This window comes from Panthera pardus, unplaced genomic scaffold (assembly GCF_024362965.1).
Source record: "Panthera pardus isolate Hobbes unplaced genomic scaffold, ASM2436296v1 HiC_scaffold_12, whole genome shotgun sequence".
Lineage (NCBI taxonomy): Eukaryota > Metazoa > Chordata > Mammalia > Carnivora > Felidae > Panthera > Panthera pardus.
The window spans coordinates 70296098-70319437 of NW_026526677.1; the positions used below are offsets into that span (position 1 = coordinate 70296098).

Consider the following 23340-nt stretch of genomic DNA (forward strand, 5'->3'; position numbering starts at 1 on the left):
TGTGACGCTAGCAAGTAGAAAATTGGCCCAGTCAAATCCACTGGACAGGTCTGTATCTGTGATGGAGAAAGCAGATTTGTACCTTATTATCACCTCATCCAGGAGTATGAGAGGAAGGACACGGCATCAGTAGGGTTCTATGAGCCAGAATCCTGGGGTGTATGCAATATTCTAGATAGAATCCTACATCCAGGACTAAGCAAAGGCTGGAAGGAGTTTAGGATTCAGGAAAAAGGAATGCCTTGAGTTGTTATGGGCACTTGGTAGCTGGAGAGGCCTTATTTTGTGATCCAACACAGCAAGCCACCATAGAGGGCCATCCTAAGAATGTTGAAAGGGTCTGGAGAGAGGCAGGTAATGTTTTACATACACATGAGCCTAACTGCTAGTTCTGTCTCTACAAAAGTATTTTCAACAATAATGTATACATGGGAGCATATTCTTTTCATTAGTACAGCCATAGATATAGAAAGAAAAGCTAGAGAGTAAACTTCCTAAGTCTCAAACCAAGGAAGAGTATTACATAAAAAGAGGGGAAAGCAATCCCCCAGGATGTCTGGAAATAGGGCAGGAAGGAATAAATTTATATCTCCACAAGGAAGTTTAGGTTAGACTTGAGAAAGCAAGAGTATTTTCTGAAATAATTACATGATACTAGAAAGTTTCATAAGTTGTGGAATCCTTGATAAAATGTCCAATCGTTTCCATTTATGCTCCTGATTTTTACCTTGAATTTTCTGATTTTGAGACTGAAAAACCAACGAAGTCAAGAGCCTGGTTAGTTTATGTTTGGATTTTACATAAGATCAGATAGAAAGTAATTTTTATTTCTATTCTTGTTAACATCTTTTCATGGTCTCTATGAACCTACTGCCTCTGCCTTAACAAGTATAGTGAATATTAGTGAAACTTCATTGTTGAGTGAAGATACTGTAGTGATTCACTGACCATTGTTTCTAGTCTAGCCAATGAAAGATTCACAGGAAGGCATGCAAATGGTTGGTCATAGTGAGGTCTGTGGCAAGATGATATAAAGACTCACACCCTGTCCCCAGAGTGTTTATAAGTGTTTTTCAATTTAGTGCAAATGTTGTAAACAGAGACAATGCTCAAATGAAGTAAGAACATCTAATGTTCAAAGTATAGAAATAGAGAAAGACATAAAGGATATTTGTGATGTAACAGTAAGTTTCAGCATCTGGTCCTAGAGATGGAATTATACTAACTGCTAACTAACTCAAGGACAAATAGTAGTTGCTTTTTCAGTAATTTCTTCATTATCTTGTTTTTCTATTTCAAAATTAGAATAATATGTTAAGAAAGAAATATGGTAAACTACCTGGCATCCTTCAGTACATACTTTTATGGTGAAACTGAGTAGAGTTTGAGTTTAATTTGAGCACATACCATTTAAATACTCAACTTGTATCTGAATACCAGAGATGAGACAATTTAGTGTATTTTGTATTTCCTAATTTTTTAACATATTTTTTTAATGTTTATTTATTTTTGAGACAGAGAGAGACAACGTGCAAGCAGGGGAGGAGCAGAGAAAGAGGAGGACACAGAATCTGAAGAAGGCTTCAAGCTCTGAGCTGTCAGCAGAGTCTGATGTGGGATTCAAACTCACAAGCTGTGAGATCATGACCTGAGCTGAAGTTGGATGCTTAACTGACTGAGCCACCCAGGCATCCCTAATTTTTTTTAACTTTGAAGCTTTTTTTTTTTTTAATATTTATTCTGAGAGAGAAAGAGAGAGTATGGGGGGTGGGAGGGGCAGAGGAAAAGAGAGAATCTCAAGCAAGCTCCATGCTGTCAGTGCAGAGCCTGACATGAGGCTGGATCTCATGAAATAATGAGATCATGACCTGAGGCAAAATTGAGTCAGATGCTTAATGGACTGAGCCACCCAAGCGCCCCCTTGGCTTTTTCTTTTAATGCTTTCCACACCCTGCTCTTTTTTCCAGCAAGAGCACTTCAGTATTAGAATAGCTGCTGGTATAAATCTAAGAGTCACAAATCAGAATGACTTCTTAGAAAATTAATTCTTTTTCTGAGGCAAACTTTCGTCTGATTAAATACACACCCAACACCTCTTCTCAGTTTATTTTCTAAGGTTAAATCTGAGAAATTTTGTGTCACCCTGACCTGATTCGTTGAAATAACTGATAGGATCAATTTCATGACTTACTGGCTTCATGCCTGATCCCTGAAAGGCTTGTGGAATCACCAGGCTACTAAAGCTATCATGAAACCATGTTAAAAATGAAGTCTATGAAAAGAAGGTGCTATTTTTCAGTCTTTGTTTCTAGAAGTTTTCTTTCCTTCCTCCCTCTCTCCCTTCATTCTTTCCTCTCTCTTACTTAAACAAAGACAGATGAATGGACTCAAGTAAGTTCAACTATGAAAATCTAGAATGAGTCCAGTGCTGCTTATGTCATGACCCTTGTTAATTCCTGGAATGGAAAGAAGCAGAAGTAAAAGCTAAGCACAGATACTGGTGGAATGTCAGAAATTAACTCCACTTCTTCCTTTAGTTCACAGAAATCTATCTTCTTGATTCTGCTCATATAGGTTTTCTGTTCTGAAGCCAGAAAAAAGTAGAGAGATGCTGGTTCTCATAAACTTTGACTCCATATCTGACTTCATTCTTGGGGCTCATGCTTATTATCAATTACCATAACACTTGACAATTCCCCCCCGCCACCAGCCTCAAAGATGAGAACTTCATCCTTCATATCTTCAGTTGATAGACAATCTTATATTAATGTACCCATCACATTGAATTTCAGTCTTTTAATTATATCACTTTCTTTTCTAGTATATTGAGGACTACTTTATAGAAAAGAACATGACTTACTCATGTTTGTGTTCCCAGTGAGTAGCAGAGTATCTAAACATGGTAGGTTCTCATAAACTGCAAATGAATATTGAATGAATTGATCATTGCATAGATGAGTGGATAGATGGGTAGATTCTGATCTCTTATTTCCCAGGACCTTAACATTCTCTTCTGAAGAACAAAGGTTTGATGAATACCTCTAAGATCTTTTTTTGGCATTCTGAGATTCTATGACAAAACATAATTCTGTGTTCTTAGTCCTTTTTTTTCTCTCTCTCAGCTCAGGGTCTTGATCACTATTGCCTGTACCATGTGGGAGTCTAAATACTCTCTTGCCTATTGAATAATCCTGCACATTCCTGGCTTTGCTGACTTGTTTGGTTTGGGCCTCATCTATTTAAGTCACACTGCCTCTGCCCCTCCTTGCTCCTCTCCAATGAAAACCAGAGAATGGCATCCTTCCAGGAAATGCTACTCTAGAATTGAACAATGATTAACTATCTCACAATGGTCTCAACATATATATCATGAGAGGGCATGGCCATAATGTTTTTATCCTTCCAGCCATCCATCTTTTCCATACTATTTTTATAAGTGGGTATTATGTGCTGGATACACATTATATATGTTTTTTGCCTAATATTAATGATGAGTAAGTTGAATACCTTATCTCGAAAAGCTTAGCATCTACTAAAAATAGACCTAAAAATCAAAACCATAATACTGAGTAGTACTGAGTACTGTGGGAGATCAAAGAGAGAATGATGAATATTATCTAAAGGAAAAGACAGAAAATATTAAGCTGAGCTACTGAGGAACTGTAAGGAGGTTGATATGATTGGAAGTTAGAGCATTAGGAAAAGGAGCAGTCCAGAGGCTGCTACAGGGTCCACATCACAGCTTGACCTTTCCCTCTGCCTTCTCCTGCTCTTCTTCCTTCAATGGATGTTGACCTCAACACCCTTAATGTTGACCATTAAGGGTTTGCTTCACTGAGAACAGAACCTACTACCTAAGGAGGTTTTGTGTACGTGATAAAGAGACATGAACCAGGAGAGTGCCATGATAACACCTGTGCTTTAGGAATATCACTTTATTAACAATTTGGTTTAGTAGATCAGTTATTAGATTATTTCCATAGTCCACATTAGAGTTGATAAGGGCCTGAAATTAGAAAGGAGGGGAATCAAAGGATTGCTACAAGATACAAAATAGGAAGAAATTGTTCCTCAACATAATACAGAGAAAGAGGGAAAAGAAGTTGAAAAAAAGAATGAGACTCGCTGAGATACACAACTCAGGAAGAAGAGATTGATCTTGGGTAAGGGAGGTACACAACAAAATTAGAGTCCTGATGTAGCTATGTTAAGTGTGAGTGCCTGTAGAGTATCTGGATAAAGGTGGCCAGGACACGTGGGGTGGATGTGGATTTGAGTAGTGAGGTCTGGCTGGGGAAAGGAATGCGGAAATCATTGTCCCTTGTGTGGAGAGAAATTGAGAGAAGGAAATGAGTCTGCTCTGTATCCATACAGAAGAGAAAGTAGTTATGAACTGAACTTCAGAAAATATACATACTCAAGATATTGGTAATGAAAAGGACTGAAGAACAATCCTCAGTAGATGGATAAGGAGGACAGAAAGTTGTGAAGGAATGGCAGGCAACAGCATTAGTGGTCACGTAAGGTAAGGACTGAAATGTTACCTGGATTTGACATGTGGTGATGAACCATTTATTCATCTTCTATCATGTTACAAGCACTCTGTGAGGCACAGGATATTTAGAGCAGAATAATGGTAACCACATTCCACTAAGAGAAAAATACCAACAAACAATATTTCTGGTCAGTGTAATATGAACTTTGAAGACACACACATTCAGTGCTGAAAATGGAATTAGGAGAGCCAGTCTAGTCTTCTTGGAGCTACTCATAAATGGAGGGGCACTGGGAAGTAAGTTCTCACCAGTGGAAAAGCAGAAAAGTATTTGGGGTAAGGATGAGAGGTATGAGAAAGCCTATTTCAAAATCAATGACTCATTATCTAATAGGCCCAGAATTTCTTGTAAAGAACTGAGCATTTAAAATACATTCTGAAGTTCCAGCAAGCTTGCCACAACTCTCTGAAGCTTCCCTTCACTCTCTTCTGCAAGGTAACCTCCAGTGCCATTTTCTCTAAAAGCAAATCACACAAGTCACATCTCACTCAGGAGAGGTCCAAAGAGTAAAAGATTCTTCAGAGTTTATTGGCTAAAGCCACCACTTTCTCTAGGGCCTAGTCAATAAAATTTTATGTGTAGCAAATGTAGTCTTTAGTTTTCAACAGCTCAGAGACCATAATTCTGAGTTTATAGTTATCCCTTTTGATTTTGAAGTGATAAATTGCATGCTTACAGGAAAGAAAATTAAAACTACCTGTGGCCCCAGCACCCAGAGATAGCCAGTTCTAACAATTTGACAAATTTATTCCACTAATTATTCTGTGTTTTTCCATATCACAATTTAGTTTGTGTCTTTTTTTTTTATTTAACATCTTTAGAGAAGCATTTTCCTATCATATTTTCTTCTAACTTCTGAATGATTAACTTGATTTTTTCCATTAAGTGATGTCTCTAGGTAGCATATACTCTGTTTAATCTGTTACTTTTTCTTACAAACCTCTCCTTGGGGCGCCTGGGTGGCTCAGTTAGGCGTCCGACTTCAGCTCAGGTCATGATCTCACGGTTTGTGAGTTTGAGCCCAGTGTCGGGCTCTGTGCTGACAGCTCAGAGCCTGGAGCCAGCTTTGGATTCTGTGTCTCCTCCTCTCTCTGCCCCTCCCACGCTCATGCTCTGTCTCTCTCTGTCCCTCAATAATAAATAAATGTTAAAAAAGTTTTTTTTTTTTTTTAAATAAAAAAAGAAATCTCTCCTTAAGGGCTTATTTCCCCATAGGATTTAAGGTTTTGATTTTATTCCTTGCCTTATACTCTCATCAGCTGTTTCCATAGGACCTGAGAGACTTTGGACCACTCTGAAGTGTATGTTTGTTGCTGATGTGCTCCAGGGCAAGAGAAATGTCTCGTTAACCTTTGCTTTCTTGTAAATTAGCCTGGCACGTGATATACTTTTATTATATCTGCTGACTTAATAATGATTCCAAAGACATCATGATAACTACCCTTCATTTTTGAAAGACTGAGTGGAAAGCATTGTGCCAGGGATCTTACCTATTTTGTTGCTAATCTTCATCACAGTGTTCAGAGTCACAGGTGAGCATTATTATCCTATTTTTTTACACAAGGAATCTGAGATTTGATTTTATTGAATCAAAGATCTATATTAAAAAGAGTAACCTGAACCAAATAAATCACTATGCTGAAGCTCCAGACCCATTTCCCTCATGTGAGCATAAAGTCAATGCCAGTTATTATAGAAGCTACAAAATTGAACAAGAGATGGAAATTATTCTCTAAAATTTAGCAATATGACAGGAAAAACACACCTATAAGGGTGAATCAAGGAGAGGAAAAGATGAAGCTTCCTACTGAGAGGAGATTATTTTATCTTGGATATCATTTAGAATTGCCGGCATATAGTGGTAATAAAAAAAAAAAAAGCAGATAGCCTTTAGTTGGCTTTTATTATTATTTTTAATTCTCTGTAGGCAATATATCCATTTATTGCCTACATCTTCACAGATTCCTCCTGCCCATCACATATCTTAGTATGCTCTGCATTTAAAAACACTGATTTTAATGTGGTTATGTTTGGAAAGTATCAAATGAATAGAATGAGCATAAATAATGACATCTCCTATTTTAATCAAATATTACAATTTACTCCCTCTATTCCATTACTTGAACACTAGATCTTTAGGCCAAAGATAATGAAAAGAGGAGGCCGGCACTGCAATGAGGACACAGAAGTAGGCAATTCTAAGATTAATTTAGGATACTGATTTTTGGAATCAGGTATGTGGAAACACACACATCCTGAAGCTGCTTCCTGAATGTCTCTCAGCTGTGTCCTTTTAGGGGCATTCAGGGTTCTCCAGTGACATGTCATTATATGTATGCATTCTTGTCCCTAAATACCCTAAGCACATTCATTCTTTGGTAATAGCAAGAATAATAGATGCAATTTGTTAAATACTCACTTTGAGTCAGACACTAATTTGTATAGATTCATTTATCCTAAGAACAAACCTCTGGGGAATGCAAAATAAACTCCATATAATAGCTACTAAGTAGGAGACCTCAGATCTGAACTCCAGGGCATATAATGCCAAAATCATTTCTCTTTCAATTTTGCCAACCCTTTTCTTGATCTGAAACCTTGCTTGAGGTGAGCATTCTGCTTCTTGAACATCTGTTTTCAGTTCTTCTACTAAAGGCATCTGATTTCTCCATTGGGGAATTGCATCTTTTCTATTAGATACATTCATAGTGAGTCTGTCAATCAAAATGCCTCACCACCCAGCTGTCCTGACATAGGGGTGACCCAAGGAAAGCCAATCAAGTCCTCTATCCCTAGATTTAAAATTTTGAGCAATAGAGAATGGCAAGGTCATTGATGGGATTTACTCCTCCCTATGGTGAAGCCCTAAGGAGATTCTTCATTAGTTTATGCTAAATTTCAGCATTGGCCTACTTCTGGTCCTTTCTGAGCCCTGTTCAGATTTTTATTTAATTCTGTGAGCTATTTCACAGATTTCCAATAAATTACCTTTGGCATAAATTAAGTAGAGTTGATAACGGGATATCTATTGCCTGCAACCAAAGAACTTCAACAAATATTGCCTTGTACTATGCTTTGTTTAAAAACAAAACAACAACAACAAAAACACCAAACAACAACAAAAAACAAAAAACAAAAAGAAAACACGACAAAAAGAAATTAACAATGATTCCCTAAGGGGACACTTGCTTTGTTCTATGCTGCACTCTTACCCTGATTTCTTCTTGTTTTAGAACATTCCACTAGTGAGAGTTGGGGACCCCACTAGATTCATATAGATCTATAAAGAGGGCAGAGGATCCTGGGAGCTCTGAGATATATTTCAGGCTTATGATACAGACATGGAAACCAAGGAAAGAATGAGTAAAATATTTAATCAGTGCTAGAGTAAGTTAATGGACAACCTGGAGCCAGGCATCAGCTGTCCACTCTAAATGTCGACTTCTAAGAAAAAAAAAAAAAAAAAGCGAGAAGGAGATAAACCGAGAAACATTCTCTTAACTATGGAGAACAATCTGATGGTTACCAGAGGGAAGAGGGTGGGTGTGTGGGTGAAATAGGTGATAGGGGTTAAAGAGTATACTTATTATGATAAAAATAAATAATCTTTTAAAAAAGGATGGACTTTTATATAATGCTTAGGCAATATAATTACTTTTTTTTTTGCCTTCCAAATAGTGATATTTATTTATTTATTTATTTATTTATTCATTTATTTTAATATATGAGATTTATTGTCAAATTGGTTTCCATACAACACCCAGTGCTCATCCCAAAAGGTGCCCTCCTCAATACCCATCCCCCACCCTCCCCTCCCTCCCACCCCCCATCAACCCTCAGTTTGTTCTCAGTTTTTAGCAGTCTCTTATGCTTTGGTTCTCTCCCACTCTAACCTCTTTTTTTTTTTTTTTTCTTCCCCTCCCCCTGGGTTTCTGTTAACCATATGGTTTCACTCTTATGTGGATCCTGAGAAACTTAACAGAATATAATTACTTTTAAAATGACTTTAAAATGACTTTACATTTAAAATTACTTTATAATATGGATTCTTCCAAACTTTAGCCAAAATTTGCTTTCTTTCCCCCAGAAAATTGTTTTACAACAAAATCTTAGTTTAAACTAATTCTTAAAACTGATATTACAGATTTATTGTTTTTGAAGAAGTAAAATGATGTATTCATTTATAAAATTATAGAACATAGATTAGGTAATAGAGGCTCCATCTCTCTTTGAAGATACCTTGGATATCAAATGGCCCAGATGCGTGGTTTTAAGAAGTATCTTATTACTTTAATCCATGTGCTAAAGATAATTTGGTTTTTGGCCAGAGCCCCAGTATTGGTTAAGAAATTAGTTTGTCATCTTGGGAGTATTACTTGTTTACAAAGGATGTCCTTTCTAATGAATTCAAGATAAAACATAGCTGAGAATAATTCATTTGTTTACCCATTTATACATAGGTACATTTAATTCATCAGCACATACTATTGAGTGTTTTACAGAGGGATTAAAGGTGACAAAAGTAAATAGGATTTATCACCTTAAGGAGCTATAACAACAATTTATACGTGCAACAATTTCCCTAAGTAGTATATGCTGTCTATAGCTATAGAATATATAAAAGCCTCCTTACTGCTTTTATAGCTCTATGTATGTGTCCTAAATTATTATTTACAATGCACTTTTTACTACATGGAATTACACTCTCAAGCATTTAACTATTGCCTTAATTATATGATCTACACTAGAATAGAAGATGAAGGAGGGCAAGAACCTTGGTTCATCTCTGTATTTCCAACAGTGGTAACAGTCCTTGGCACAAAGAAGACAGTAAGTATTGACTCCATGAATGAATGAGCAATGAACTTTACCTAGAAAGTCTTGAGATTCCCAAGACAGATGACTGAATGGCATCACAAAACCTCAATTTAACTTTAAGGGTAAAGTCAATGGGGTTGGGAAGACATTTAAGGAAGTAACTTATTTCAGAGAACATAAAGACATGAGGCAGGCAGAGATTTAGAGATTGGTGTGTTGAAGGAAACTAATAGCTCAGGTTAGCAGAAAGATTTGAAAGAATTCTTGGAACTTTCAATTTTAGCTTCTCAAAAGCCAGGATAGTCCCTTAAAAGTTTTATGAAAGGGAAGAGAGAGGAAGCAGTCTGCTGAGGAATCATTCCTGCAGCACTACAGACATTGACTGAGGGCTTGGATTGGATCAGGGAGACCATTTAGGAGGATAGTGTAATAGTCCAGGCAAAAGAGCATGGCCCCACTGAAAGTAGGAGAAGAGAAAATTCAAATTAATGATTCTGTGTTCACTGGAAGTCTGATTACATGGGCCATCTCATTTATAGTACTTTAGCCACTGAAGAAATTAAGTGCTATCAGGCACACCTGCTTTTAACTTGAGCATCACTCAAAAATAGAGCTCAAGCTAAGTAAAATGCAATTTTCTCAATATGGGACATTAGCTAAAAACAAGTGAGCACAGCAGCTCCTAATTGTTAGACTGCTGACTTCTTACCAAGGTGGGGAGATCAGTTTGAAATAACAACAAAACTGGATGCATTGTGTAAAAAAACATCCCTCTAAAGGCAATCTGGTGAAGGGAAGGTCTGCAAACTCCAAACCTGCTACAGACAGTAAATTTAAATTTTTTTTCAAGTTCCTGGGAATAGAACAAATATGCACAGTGTAAATGACATTTCTAATGTTTTTAGCACACTAATTTGGGGACAGTTACGGTCGTAATTGCTGCCTTTTGCCATCATCCTAAAATATTTAACTGGTAGAGACCTATTCTCCAATCACATACCTTTCAGATCACAGTTAAAATGTTGGCACACAACACACTGGGGAACAGTGAGGGAGGGGAGGGAATAAAGGCTGTCACAAATCAAATTTCTATTAAAAAGAGTTAAAATGTGGAAACGTAAATCTTTTACTTATTTTCTTTGACTATAGCCAATTCAAAACTATACCAAAAATAAGATCACTCTCCTCTTGTGGCATTATACCATGCTTTCTTGAATGTAAAGGAAGAAACCAGTATGCCAGGTTACTAGGGATTTTCATCACACTGCCTATTTCCATGGGAGAAAGTGAAAATGTGATGTTCCAAGTTTTTTTTTTAAGTTGGTTATCAATGACCACAAGATGATATACTTCAGATTCTTTCAATTATATTTAACCTCAGGGAAGGAGAGGGAAGATGGCAGAGTAGGGGGATCCTATGCTCACCCATTCCACAAATACTTGGAGGCAAGAACTATATGTATTGCAGCTTACTCTGAAAACAAAGACTGACAGAACAGATCTTCCACAGCTAGTTGTAAAGAGAAAGTGACATCAAAAAGAGTCGATGGGGAGCAGATGCAAACAGGAACCAAATCCCCAATTGGGACTATTCACAAATAAGAGGGCCATCACAAGCACAGAGGAGTGAAAGGATCAGACTGATACCCAACACCAACATCCCTGGGCACCTGCACTGGAAAGACAAGTCCCCATAATGTCTGGCGTTTAAAATAGGTTGAGCTACACTTTGGGAGCTAAAACTCAGTAGGCTCAACTCAGAGAACTGGAGGGCAATTAGGAAACCAAGTCCCACCCTTAAACAGCTAGCATACTAAATAACTCAACCTAAGACAGCACAACAGCAGCACTTTGAAAATCACCTGATATATACATAAAGAAGATTTTTTGACTGATTTTAGGATATGTGCACGAGGGGCAGAAATCTGCAGATTTCTTCAGGAACAACAGTGTTGTCAGGCACCATTTTTCTTGCTCTTTCCCAGTCCAGATAGCCAATGCTTGAAAGCCAGTTCTAGCACTCGCCGTCTACCTTGCTGGAACCACATGCCCCACCTCAGCGTTCCCCTGCAATCTGTCCCACCTGACCTGACCACCCCAGCAGACAGGCCTCCAAAATAACTCCTGCCCTGAGTAGAGGGGTTAGATAAACCCACACACCAGTGCTCAAATTTCCTGCAGCAGACCTCTTAGGTGGCTATCCAGGGAGCAAACTTTGCCCTTTGGTTCACCCCTGGCTATCACAGCAATTTCATATTCCCAGGCTGTGCCCTGGACTTACCCACCAGCAAGCCTGCAGCAACTGCAGCCAGGCCTTTTAACAACACAGTAAGCAAATGCTGCCCAGTACAGCAGGTGAACTGTGTCATTGCATCCCCATCCAATAGCTTGCTCACGGCAATCCCAGCTCAGTCACAACAGTAGGGAGCATGGAGACCACACAGGGAGCAACCCTGGAGTACGGGTTCCTGGTGACCAGGGGGGTTGAATAGGACACAACAAGGACCTTTCTACACAAGACTAATGCTTTCTAGACAGGGAGATTTAGCTGACTACCTAATACATAGAAACAAACAGACAAAATGAGGAGACAGAGGAATGTGTTAAAAATAAAATAGCAAGACAAATGTCACAGAAAAAGAGCTAAATGAAACAGAGATAGGCATTATGCCTGATAAAGAATTCAAAGTAATGGGTCATAAAATGTTCATCAGACTTGAGAGAACAATGGATAAACTCAGTGAGAACTTCAACAAAGAGAAAAAGAAGAATGAGTCAGAGCTGAAAAATAATTAAAACATACACCAGAGGGAATCAAGAGTCAATTAGAAGATGCAGAAAAAATAGATCAGTGATCTGGAACACAGGGTAATGAAAAGCAACCAGCTGAAACAGCAGAGAATAATTAAAAAATTAGGATAAATTCAGGAACCTCTGTTACATCACCAAGTGTGGTAATATTACTATGATAGGAGTTTCAGGTGGAGAAGAGAGACAAGGTGGAAGGTTACTTAAAGAAATAATAGCTTAAAACTTCCCTACTCTGGGTAAGGAAATGGACATTCATGTCCAGAACGTACAGAGACCCAAAACAAGATGAACCCAAGCAGGTCTACACAAAGACACATATTAAAATGGCAAAAATTAAAGAATTAAAAATAAAAGAATTTTAAAAAGCCACAAGAAGGGTACCTAGGTAGCTCAGTTGGCTAAGTGGCTGACTCTTGATTTTGGCTCAGGTCATGATCTTAGGGTTTGTGAGTTCAAGCACAGCAGGCTCTGCACCGACAGCACCCAGCCTACTTGGCATTATCTTTCTCCCTCTCTCTGCCTCTCCCCTGCTCATGTGTATACACTCTCTTTCTCAAAATTAATAAATATTTTTAAAAAGCAACAAAAGAAAACAGTTAACATGCAAAGGAAACTCAATAAGGCTATCAGGTGGTTTTTCAGCAGAAATCTTGTAGACCAGAAGGGAATGGTACACTATATTCAAAGCATTAAAAGGGAAAAACATACAATGAAGAATATTCAGCAAAGTTATTCAGAATTGAAGAGATATAAATGTATTCCCAGGCAAACAAAAGTTCATCACCACTAAATCAGCCTTACAAGAAACATTAAAGAAAATTCTGTAAGTGGAAAAAAAGTCCACAGCTAGAAGAAAATTATGAAAGGTAAATGTTTCACTAGTAAAAGCAAACACATAGTAAATATAATATATTAGTTACTTATAAAGCCATTATGGAGATTAAAACATAAAAATAGTAAAAATCAGTAGTATCTACAAATATTAGTGAAGGAATATACTAAATAAACAGATGTAAAATATGACATAATATACATAGAACAGAGAGTAAAAATTGAGTGCTTTTAGAAATTTTTTGAATTTTTAAAAAATATTTATTTTTGAGAGAGAGAGAGAGAGAGAGAGAGAGAGAGAGAGAGACAGAGCATGAGTGGAGGAGGAACAGAGAGAGGGAGACACAGAATCCAAAGCAGGCTTCAGGCTCTGAGCTGTCAGCATAGAGCCTGATGCAGGGCTCAAACTCACAAACCGTGAGATCATGACCTGATGCTGAAGTCAGACGCTTAACCAACTGAGCCACCCAGGCACCCCAGAAATTTTTTGAATTTAAGTGATCACCGACTCAATATAGACTGCTCTACATGTAGAATGTTATGTATGAACTCCATAATAACCACAAATTAAAAAAAAAAAAACTCTAGTAAAGAAATAAACAAGAAATAAAGAGAAATGAATCCAAGCATAATGTTAAAGAAAGCTATTAAACCAATAGAGAAGACCACAAGAGAAAGAAACAGAAAAGAACTACAAAAACAACAAGAAAACAATTAACAAAATTGCCATAAGTAGGTACCTATCAATAATTACCTTAATATAAGCGGACTAAAACAATAAATAAATAGAGTGACTTAGAGTGACTTAATGGATAAGGAAAACAAGCCCCATGTATGTGCTTCCTATAAAAGACTCACTTCATATAGACTAAAAGTAAAGGGATGGAAAAAATATATTTCATGCAAATGGACATTAACAACAAAAAAAAAAACAGGTAGGAATACTTTTATCAGACAAAGTAGACTTTTTTTTTTTTAATGTTTTTATTTATTTTTGAGACAGAGAGAGACAGACCATGAGCAGGGGAGGGGCAGAGAAAGAGGGAGACACAGAATCTGAAGCAGGGTCCAGGTTCTGAGCTTTCAGCACAGAGCCTGACATGGGGTTTGAACTCACGGACTGTGAGATCATGACCTGAGCTGAAGTTGAACACTTAACTGACTGAGCCACCCAGGAGCCCCCAAAGTAGACTTTCAAACAAAGACTGTGACAAGAGATAAAGAAGGGAATTACATAATGATGAAAAGATCAATCCAACAAGAAGATTTAACAATTATAAATATCTATGCACCCAATATAGGAGTACCTAAATTCATAAAGCTAATATTAATAGACATAAAAGGAGAAATTGAAAGTAATATAGCAATATTAGGGGACTTTAACACCTCACTTAAATCAATGTATAGATCATACAACTAGAAAATAAACAAGGAAACTGGCTTTGACCTACACATTAGACCAGATAGACTTCACAAATATACAGAACATGCCACCCATACACAGAATACACATTCTTTTCAAGTGCATATGGAACATACTTCAGAATAGATCACATGCTAGACTATAAACAAATCCCCCCAAATTTAAAAAGAATAAAATCACATTAAGCATCTTTTCTGACCACAATGGTGTGAAGTTAGGAATCAAAAGAAAAGAACTGGAAAAAAAAAACCAAGAACATGGAAGCTGAACAATAGGCTACTAAAAAACTAATGGGTCAATGAAAAAAATAAGACAAAATAAAAAATACATGGAGACAAATGAAAGTGAAAAATACAATGGTCCTAAATCTTTGGGATACAACAAAATCAGTTCTAAAAGGCAACTTTACAGCAATACAGGCATACCATAGGAAACAAGAACATTCTCAAATAAACAACTGATCCTTACACCTAAAGGAACTAGAGAAAGAAAAAAAAACAACTTGATAGAAGGAAGAAAGTAGTTAAAATTAGAGTGGAAATAAATTAAATCAAGACTAAAGAAACAATAGAAAAGACCAATGATTCTCAGAACTGGCTCATTGAAAACAAATTTGATAAACCTTTAGCCAGACTCATTAAAAAAATAGAGAAAATTCAAAATCAGAAACAAAATAGAAATAAAATGGACACCACAGAAATACAAAATATTAGAAAATATCTCAACATAAAAAGTTATATGCTAACAAACTGGACAATCTAGAATAAATATATAAATTCCTAGAGATACACAATCTTTCAAAACTGAATTAGACAAAACTGGAAAACTTAAACAGACTCTTTATTAGTAAGGAAATTGAATCAGTAATCAAAAACAAAACAAAACAAAAAAACAAAAAACTCCTAACAAATAAAAGTCCAGGACCAAATGGCCTCACAGTTGAATTTTACCAAACACTTAAAGAAGAGTTAATACCTATTATTCTCAAACTATTCCAAAAAAAAAAATAGAAGAAAAAGGAAAATTACCAAACTATTCTACACACTATCACTACTGTGATACCAAAACAAGACACTCCCCCTCCCCCCAAAAAAACAACCCTGATGAACATAGGTGTAAACATCCTCAAAATATTAGCAAATCACATTCAACAATTCATTAAAACAATCTTTTACCATGATCAAGTGGGATTCATTTTAGGAAGGCAAGATTCAATATCCACAAATCAATCAATGTGGTTTATCACATTAACAAAGGAAAGGATGAAAACCATATGATCATCTTGAAAAAGAAAACCAAAGCTGGATGTATCACAATCCTGGACTTCAAGCTATATTACAAAGCTGTGATCATCAAGACAGTGTGGTACTGGCACAAAAACAGACACTCAGATCAATGGAACAGAATAGAGAACCCGGAAATGGACCCACAAAGGTAAGGCCTACTAATCTTTGACAAAGCAGGAGAGACTATCTAATAGGATAAAGACAGTCTCTCAGCAAATTTTGCTGGGAAAACTGGACAGCAACATGCAGAAAAATGAACCTGGACCACTTTCTTACACCATACACAAAAATAAACTCAAAATGGATGAAAGACCTAAACATAAGACAGGAAGCCATCAAAATCCTAGAGGAGAAAGCAGTCAAAACTTCTTTGACCTTGGCCACAGCAACTCTTACTCAACACGTCTCTAGAGACAGGGAAACCAAAGCAAAAATGAACTATTGGGACCTCATCAAAATAAAAAGCTTCTGCACAGCAAAGGAAACAATCAGCAAAACTAAAAGGGAACTGATGAAATGAGAAGATATTTGCAAATGACATATCATATAAAGGGTTAGTATCCAAAATCTAAAAAGAACTTATAAAACTCAACACCCAAAGAAACACATAATCCAGTGAAGAGATGGGCAAAAGACATGAATAGGCACTTCTCCAAAGAAGACATGCAGATAGCTGACAGACACATGAAAAAATGCTTAACGTCACTCATCATCAGGGAAATACAAATCAAAACCACAATGAGATAACACCTCACACCTGTCAGAATGGCTAATATTAACAACTCCAGAAACAACAGATATTGGTGAGGATTTAGAGAAAGAGGACCTCTTTTGCACTGCTGGTGGGAATGCAAACTTGTGCAGCTACTCTGGAAAACAGAATGGAGGTTTCTCAAAAAAGTTAAAAATAGAACTACCCTGTGACCCAGCAATGGCACTACGAGGTATCTATCCAAGGGATTGGGTATGCTGTTTCAAAGGGGCACATGCACCCCGATGTTTACAACAGTGCTATCGACAATAGCCAAAGTATGGGAAGAGCCCAAATGTCCATTGATGGACGAATGGATAAAGAAGATGTAGTGTGTGTGTGTGTGTGTGTGTGTGTGTGTGTGTGTGTGTGTGTATAATGGAATATTACTTGGCAATCAAAAAGAATGAAATCTTACCATTTGCAACTACGTGGGTGGAACTAGAGGGTGTTATGCTAAGTGAAATTAGTCAATATCATATGACTTCACTCGTATGAGAAGTTTAAGATACAAAACAGATGAACATAAGGGAAATGAAGCAAAAATAATGTAAAAACAGGGAGGGGGACAAAATATAAGAGACTCTCAAACAGAGGGTTTCTGGAGAGGTTGTGGGAGGGGGGATGGGCTTAATAGGAAAGGGGAATTAAGGAATCTACTCCTGAAATCATTGTTGCACTATATGCTAACTAACTTGGGTGTAAATTAAAAAGTAAATTAAAAGAAAAAAACCCCACATGATCATCTTAATAGACACAGAAAAGACATTTGAGAAAATTTAATGTCCATTCATGATAAAACCTCTCCACAAAGTGGATTTAGAGATAACATACCTCAACATAATAAAGCCAGTATATGGAAAACCCACAGATAACATCATACTTAATGAGGAAAAACTGAAAGCTTCTCCTCCAAGACAAGGTACAAGATAAGGAGGTCTTCCCACTACTTTTATTCAACATTGTACTGGGAATCCTGGCTGTAACTATCAGATCAGAAAAAGAAATAAAAATCACCCAAAGTAGTGTAGAAGAAACAAAACTATCACTATTTGCAGATGAAATAATACTTCATGTAAACAACACTAAAGACTCCACCAAATAACTGTTAGAATGAATAAATGAATTGAGTAAAGTTTCAGGATACAAAATTAGCATACAGAAATTTGTTTTCTGTATACTGACAACAAAGTAGTAGAAAGAGAAATAAAGAAAACAGTCCCAGGGCACCTGGGTGGCTCAGTTAAATGTCTGACTTTGGTTCATGTCATGATCTCATGGCTCATGGGTTTGAGCCCCACATTGGGCTCTGTGCTGATGGCTCAGAGTCTGGAGCCTGCTTTGGATTCTGTCTCTCTCTCTTTGTCCCTCCCCTGCTCACACTCTGTCTCTCTCTCCTTAAAAAAATAAACATTAAAAAATTTTAAATAATAAAATACCTAGGAATAAACTTAACCAAGGAGGTGAAAGACTTATACTATGAAAACTTTAAGACATAGATGAAAGAAATTGAAGATGACAGAAACAAATGGAAAGATATTCCATGCTCATGGACTGAAGGAATCAATATTGTTAAAATGCCCATACTATACCCAAAGAAACTCACATATTCAAAGCAATCCCTATTAATATACCAACAGCATTTTTCACAGAACTAGAACAAATAATCCTAAAATTTGTATGGATCCACAAAAGACCTTGGATAACCAAAGCAATCTGGGGAAAGAACAAAGCTGAAAATATCACAATTCCAGATCAAGATATATTACAAAGCTATAGCAATTTGAACAACATGGAAATGTCACCAAAATAGATATATAGATCAATAGAAAAGAATAGAGTCCAGAAATAAATGACACTTATATGGCTAACTAATCTATGACAAAGAAGGCAATAACACAATGGAGAAAAGACAGGACTTCAGTAAATAGTGCTGGAAAAACTGGACAGTTACATGCAGAAGAATGAAACTGGACCACTTATACCATGCACAAAAATAAACTCAAAACGGATTTAATACTTAAGTTGGAAACTGTAAACCATAAGCCCCCTAGAAGAAAACATAGTAATAATCTCTTGTATATCAGCCTTAGCAACATACTTGAGTATGTCTCCTGAGGCAAGGGAAACAAGAGCAAACATAAACTCTTAGGTCTGCATCAAATTAAAAAGTTTTTGCACAACAGAGGGAACCATCAACAAAACAAAAGTCAACCTACTGAATGGGAGAAGATAGTTGGAAATGATATATCCAACAACAGGTTAATATCCAAAATATGTAAAGAACTTATACAAGTCAACACACACACACACACACACACACACACACACACACACACACACACACACACACACACTTACAAATAGTCCAATTAAAAGATGGGCAGAAAACCTTAACAGACATTTTTCCAAAGATACATAAGTGGCAAACAGATACATGAAAGATGCTGAACATCACTCATCATCTGGGAAATACAAATCAAAATCACCATATTACCCCACACCAGTCAGAATGGAAAGTATCAAAAAGACAAGAAATAACAAATGTAAGCAATGATATGGAGAAATAACACAGCTGTTACTCAGCCATAACAGAGAATGTGATATTGCCGTTTGTGACAACATGGATGGACCTAGAGAGTATTATGCTAAGTAAAATAAATCAAAGACAAATACCATATAATTTCACTTATATGTGGGATCTAGAAAACAAAACAATGAACAACAACAACAAAAAAAAACAGACTCCAATACAGAGAACGATCTGGTAGTTGAAGAGGCAAGAGGGGTGGGGAAATGGGCGAAATAGGCAAAGGGAATTAAGAGGTACAAATTTCTAGTTATAAAATAAAGCACAAAGATGAAAAGTACAGCAAAGTTATTATAATCAATAATATTGTGATGATGTTGTATGGTGACAGATGGTGACTATACTTATGTGCGACATTGTATTCCAAATATATTTCAATAATTTAAAAAGAAAAAACAAAACTTTAGACCCAGCTCTCAATCTCCCGTTCTTCCTCCATGATCTTTATGCCCAGGACACACTTGATGTTTGACATTCTTGGAATATATTACACTTATTTACCTCTGTTTCTTTTGCCCTACATGTCCTTCCTCTTCCTTCACCCCCTTGTCTCTTTGAAGTGTTATCTGACTGTTCTACTGTAAGCCATGCCCCCAGCATCCTCACATACCTGTAAGTGAAACACCTATCTTGCTTTACAAGATTTGTGAGTTTGGGGGCTCTCTCCACTAAAAGACTGCAAAGCTCTTAAGGGGAATGACTATTTTTCTTACATTTGCAGCATGCCTGACTCATATCAGTGCTTAATCAATGTTTAGAGAAGTTTTAGTAAATATTGAAGCAGGAACATCAGGAAGTGTTATATTTAAGATAATTTTCTATGTCACAAGCTGAATGAAAACATTTTTAAGACATCTATTTTGACATGTGTCTTTTCTTCTGCTGGAAATATAATTACTTCTTATCTTGGTCCTGTTAATTTAGCAAGTATTTCTTGAACATTTCTGAGTCTAAACCTTGTGATGTTGTGATCAAAGTTGAATAAAATTGTGTCCTCACCCTCACAATGAGCTTCTGAAGAATAACAGTTCATTAGGCTATGCTAAAATGAGTTCATGGGGTCAACCCTATGCTCAGACAGCAGAGCTGAGAAAAGGAGAAATTAATTATAATGTTAATTATGATTAGAGATTGGGTCTGGGAGGCTTCCTGATTTAGGTAGATAGTAGCTTACACTGACTTCTTAGATTTGAGTCATATTCTTTTACAGGCTTGGAAAGTCATAAGTCCTCTGAGAAATGGAAAATGGAAGTCCTCAATCCTGCATATAATCTTCTCTTCTCTTCCCAATTAAACTGAAACACTTGAAAGCAGCCTTTAAGAGATTGCTTGAGGGGTAGGGTTTTTTCATCTTAACTCTGAAGCTCAGTATTTGGGATTTAGTCAGCAGTAGGAGATGGATTATTAAGACAGTGAGTGAATACTATGTAATGATTACTCTGTAAAAGTTAAATGCATAATGGAAAAGAGAAGAAATAAAGGTATTGATGAGAACATCATTTAAAGTCTCAAAGCCTTGGCATAAACTGCTTATATACTAAGTGGAATCAGTTTCCAAATGCTCTGACCTAGGTAGCAGGAAGGAGACCTGTGTGCCACAGCAAGAGATGTAATTTTCAAATGCTTTTGGAAGATAAGCAGAAACTGTGGGTGCCTTAAACAGGATATTTCAAATATCCAGGCTAGGAGCTGATTTGGAGGATGCTGAGGGTTGTTTTTTGACTTTAGTCAATCCCAGAAGATCTATCATGGATTCAATATGATAAATCATATGGAGCAATGGAAAAAGCATAGGCTTTTGAGTCTGGCAGACTTGGACTGGTTTCTAATGCCACCACTCTGTGCCATTAGGCAAGCTGCTCCATTTCCCTGAGGCTCAGTCACCTCATCCACACAATAAATATAAACTGTAATTCGCATGCTTTTGCCTCAGTGCTACTTACTGTGAGCTTAATGAGGGATGGTTGTTTTATTACGGTCCTATGGGCAGAGGCTAAGAGATTAACTTGGGCAAAGATAGAAGCCACACACTAGCAACCTCATCATAAGGACAGTCATCATTTATTGACCAGTAGCCATGTGCCAAGCACTGTGTGCTTCATGTGTTTTATCTGAGGCTTTTAATCTGCACTGTTGTAGGGCATGGCAGGAGGGAAATAAGCAGGAAAATGGCACTGAGTTCTCAGGCATGTGAAGAAGGCCTTGATCTTGAAAGAGACCCTGAATTTTCTCAGTCCCATGCTTTTGCTCAAATGGTTTTCTCTTAGAAATTCTTTCTCTACTGTAAATATCCTACATGTGCTTCAAGGCACTACCTATATGGCACCTTATCCATATGATGGCTCCCTAAACATCCCCCATGAGTTAGCTGCCACTCCTGTGTTCTGGTAGCACCTGCCCATATAGCGTTTTTATAGTTACTAGCTATGGTGTAACTGCTTAAGTTGCCTGTGTCCTATGTCCCAATAGCTTCACGGGAGGAAGAAATGTCTTATTCATGTTTGTATCCTCAGTATCCTACACAGAGCTTGACACACAGTAAGTGAAAAGCATATATTGATTTTTAAAATATATAAGTTTGCTTTGGAAGCATTTCTACCTATCATGTTAGTGCCCTTTCCTTCGTGGCATAAACAGCCCAGCATCAACACAGACCTCTGTCTTCAGTTCCACTTGCAAAGAACCAAATATTAGCAAGAGATAAAAATGTTCCCTCTGTATGTAAACAAATGACAAGGGCTGCTGGAGTTTATGAAATAGTATTTTGTTGCATTATTTAAATAACAACTGGACAAGCAGGTGATAATTTAAGTGAATGTAAATGAAGTCTGGATGCCCTGAGGTCTTCATTTCCACAATTATTTCCTATACGAAGCTAAGTTCATGTAGGTATCCACTGGATTTCAGTGACCAACCAAGGAAGACCATTAGGGAGCTCTCCAGAGAAGATAACTCTCAGCCTTGGGACTGGAACAAAGTTAATTTCTCTTTTAACAAACTGACAGCTTCCTCCCTCTTCTGTTTTCTAGTGCCTCCTTCAGTTCTGGCTGCTCCACATTGACCCACCAATGTTTGTATCCTCAGAAAAGGAAACTGAAGCAGACCAAAGACCCAGCATCAGAGGAAACTCAATTCCAAGATGCCTGCTGTGTGGTGGCCTTGCTTTCCCCATAATGTCAAAATAAATATAAAAGAATTACCTCAAAATGAAAGGCATCACAGTCAAGGGTTAACTCTGTATTCTGAATGCTCCTATATCTGTTTCACAGATAAAGGTGAGGAGTGAAAACTCCATGAAAGGCAGTTCTCACCAAGGCTTCTAAATGCTGCAGCAAGCACACGTTACCATCTGAAACCAAGGTAGCCTCATTGGCTTACTGAACAATTACTGTATACTAGTGGTTATAATTTATTTATCTCATTAATCCTCATGACAGTGAGATAAGTGCTATGATGATGGCTCCTTCACAGAGGGAGATAAAATTTTCCTTTCTCTTAAATAGGATCTTGTCTTGTGTTCCCTAGACTTTAGAATTTCACAGGGTAGTAAAACATCCCAATAAAATTTGAGGTTGTTAATTTTAATAAAAGTGGATACTTTCTTCAAAGCAGCAAGTGCTATCTATAATTAGCATCATTTAATTAAAATGGGCATTTGCTACCATAAAAGAGCATATTTAAGAAAGAATAAAGAGAGTCCTTCCACCGAGTGCATCTTTCTGTGTGGAAAACACGCAGACTCTAACATCCAGCAATTCTACCTCCAGGTTTTTATCTGAGAATGACTATTGTCAATATACCCCAGGAGATATGTGCAGAAATGTTAAGGCAGCCTTCGTCATACTAGAAGTATCTGGGAAATAATACAGATGACCATCTACAGGAGAATAATAATGAATAAACATGTGAAATATTTAACATAGTTAAATAATACACAACAGTTAGGATAAGTGAACAGCTGCACGTAAAAAATATGAATCTTAATAAAAGATATACTTTTAGGGATTCCATAGAAGTGTTTATGCATATATCTGTGTATATAATTGTTTATTTTATTATTTTTAATGTTATTTTTAAGAGAGAGAGAGAGTGTACAAGGAAGGGAGGGGCAGAGAGAGAGGGAGACAGAATCTGAAGCAGGCTACGGGCTCTGAGCTCTCAGCACAGAGCCTGACCCACGAGGCTCAAACCCATGAGCCTCGAGATCATGACCTGGGCGGAAGTCGATGCTTAACCCACTAAGTCACCCAGGTGCCCATATATAATTGTTTAAA

The 23340-nt window shown here is 37.1% G+C and overlaps 1 long non-coding RNA gene across 1 annotated transcript in view; it reads left to right on the plus strand.

Annotated features, from left to right (window-relative positions):
• Positions 1-22282, plus strand: part of LOC109267319 (uncharacterized) — a 204525-nt gene extending 182243 nt beyond the window's left edge. The window contains exon 4 of the long non-coding RNA XR_008421243.1: positions 22096-22282. This is a non-coding gene — a long non-coding RNA (uncharacterized LOC109267319). The remainder of the gene's footprint in view (positions 1-22095) is intronic.
• The last annotated feature ends 1058 nt before the right edge of the window (positions 22283-23340 follow it).